Raw genomic sequence first — 3052 nt, forward strand, 5'->3', positions numbered from 1 at the left:
CAGCCCCATCTTGCTTGGTCAGGCCTATCCCTTCAGAGACATGCACACACTGAATGGGTCACAAGCCAATCAGCTTCCTTTTTTGAGCCTGTTGTTCCAGTTCTGTCTTGCCTCACAATGCCCTGGATGGCCCAGGAGCCCACTGAGCAACAGTCTGGAATTCCTTTGAGAATCTTTAGGCTCATGTTGGGCTGTGCTTGGATCCTGGTCTGGTCTGCCTGTGTCAGAGGCTGCAGGATCATCTTTGAGGTTGGTGCACTTCGTCTTAACATCCCAGGAACAATCCCTGAATGCACCTCCAAGCAGAGCTCACCATTTCTGTGGAAATAGAATGAAGATTCATTTGGAAATTTAAAAGTTCACAATTGCTTTTAAAAGACTAATAATATGGTGCCGGCCCAGTGGTGCAGTAGTTAAGTTCTGCGCACTCCGCTTCAGTGGCCCAGGGTTCACAGGTTCGGATCCCAGGCTCGGACCTATACCACTCACCAAGCTGTGCTGTGGCAGCGTTCCACATACAAAATGGAGGAAGATGGGCACAGATGTTAGCTCAGGGCCAATCTTTCTCAGCAAAAAGAGGAAGATTAGCAACAATGTTAGCTCAGGGTGAATCTTCCTCAGCAAAAAAAAATAAAATAAAATAAAATAAAAAAAAGACGGATAATACCAAGTATTGGTGAGGCGGTAGAACGACTGGAACTCTGATACGTTGCTGGTGGGCGTGTAAAATGGTACGAACAATTTGGAAAAATCTACGGAAGTACATACTAAAGCTAAACGTGTACCTTTTGATCCAGGTTCTACTTCAAGTTATAAACCCAACAGAAGTGAGTGTTTATGTCCATCAAAAGGCACTTTCAAGAATATGCATAGCAGCTTTATTCACAATAGCCCTAGATTGGAAATAGTTCAAATGTCAAATAGAAAAGATAAACTGAGGGTTCTCGTGACCTCCTCATCAGGTTGGATAATTTGCTATAATGGCTCACAGAATTCAGGGAAATACTTTACTTACTATTACCAGTTTATTATAAAGGTTGTTATAAAGGATACAAATGAACAGCCAGATGAAGAGGTACATAGGGTGAAGTCTGGAAGGGTCCTGAGCACAAGATCTTCTGTCTGTGGAGTTTAGGGTGTGGCACCCTCCTGGCACGTGGATACCTTCACCAACTTGGAAGCTCTCCAACCCCATAGTTTAGAGTTTATATGGAAGTTCCATTACTTAGGCATAATTGATTAAATCATTAATCATTGGTAATTAACGTGATCCCCAGTCCCTCTCCCCTTCTCAGAGGTTGTAGGGTGGGGCTGAAAGTTCCAACCCTCTAATCACATGGTTGGTTCCTCTGGCAACAGGCACCCATCTTGTAGCCATCTAGAGACCCATTTTGAGTCACCCCATTAACATAAACTCAGGTATGACTGAAAGGGACTTATTATGAATAACAAAAGGTGCTCCTCTCACCATTATCACTTAAGAAATTACAAGAGTTTTAGGAGCTCTTGTGCCAGGAACCAGGGACAAAGACCACATATATATATTTCTTATTATATCACAATATCGCAGCAATAGAAGTCAGAATAGTAATTGTTCTTGGTGGTTACTAACTGAGAGGAGAGCCAGGGAGGCTTCTGGTGTGCTGGAAATTTCTATATCTTGATCTTGGTGGTGATTATACTAGTGTACACACACGTAAAATTTCATCAAGCTGTACATTTAAGATTTGTGCAGTTTATGTAAGTATGCCTCAATATAGAGAAATAAACACTCAAAATTCTTTCACCTGGGTTCTTCCTCTATACTTTTAAGAGACAATCAGGCTAGGAAGGAGAAAAATTTTAAAGACCCAGCCCTAGGCTGAAATGAACCTGAGAGGACATTGAATTCCTCACTTTGCCCTCAGCTCTACAAACAAAACAAAAATACTTTCCAGACGACTGAAAGCCTGGGAATCATCTTTGTCTCTCCCAATTCTCGTACCCTCTCCTGACGCACACTTACAAGTCTATTCCATTACCAAGTCCTATTTATTCACCTTCTAAATATGTTGAGTCAACTCACATGTCCCCACTACCCTAGTCCAAGTCTGTCACCTGTTGATTGCCCATTTACGAAGGTCTCCTAAATGGACCACCTGCATCCACTCTGACTTCTTTGTTATCCTGTTCTGCCTTCTGCAGATATCTTTTTGAATGCACATTTGATCAAGTCATCCCCATTCTCACCTCCAGGTTAACTTTCTTCAATGTTTTCCTCTTCCTTTTTGGATAAAGATAAAATCCTTAATCTGGCCTATGAGACTCTGCATGATCTGGCTCCTACCTTGACTTCAGACACATCTCCTACCATACTTCTCCTCCTTTCTCAGCTCCAGCCATACTGGCCCTCTTTCAACCCTTCCTAACCAAAATGCTCCATCCTGCCACAGAGCCTGGGCACAGCTTTCCCTCTGGTTCACTCTTTCTGCCCCTCTTTGCTGTTGTAATACCTACTCATCCTTCAGATCTCAGTTAAAACATGAATACTTCCTCAGGAAAGTGTTCCTTGGCCTCCTTGACTAGTTGTAATCTGCACCCCCACCTCATTATTCAGTTTCATAGCACCATATGTTACTCCTTTGTAGCATTTATCAAACTTAGAATTTTACATTTATTTGTTTGAGTATTTGATCAGTGTCTGTCTTCCCCACTAGAATGTAAGCTCTTTTAAAGTAGGGACTATGGCTATTTTTGCTACCATTGTATCTCTGGTGCCTAGCATATGCTAGCACTCAACAAATATTTGTTGAATAAATGGATACATTAATGAATGAATGCATTTTTATTTTTATTATTTATTTATTTATTTTTTGTGAGGAAGATCAGCCCTGTGCTAACATCTGCCAGTCCTCCTCTTTTTTTGCTGAGGGCTAACATCCGTGCCCATCTTCCTCCACTTTATATGGGACACCGCCACAGCATGGCTTGCCAAGCGGTGCGTCGGTGTGCGCCCGGGATCCGAACCGGCGAACTCTGGGCCGCCGTATCGGAGCACGTGCACTTAACAGCT

This window comes from Ceratotherium simum, chromosome 20 (genome assembly GCF_057802395.1).
Source record: "Ceratotherium simum simum isolate JZ-2026a chromosome 20, ASM5780239v1, whole genome shotgun sequence".
Lineage (NCBI taxonomy): Eukaryota > Metazoa > Chordata > Mammalia > Perissodactyla > Rhinocerotidae > Ceratotherium > Ceratotherium simum.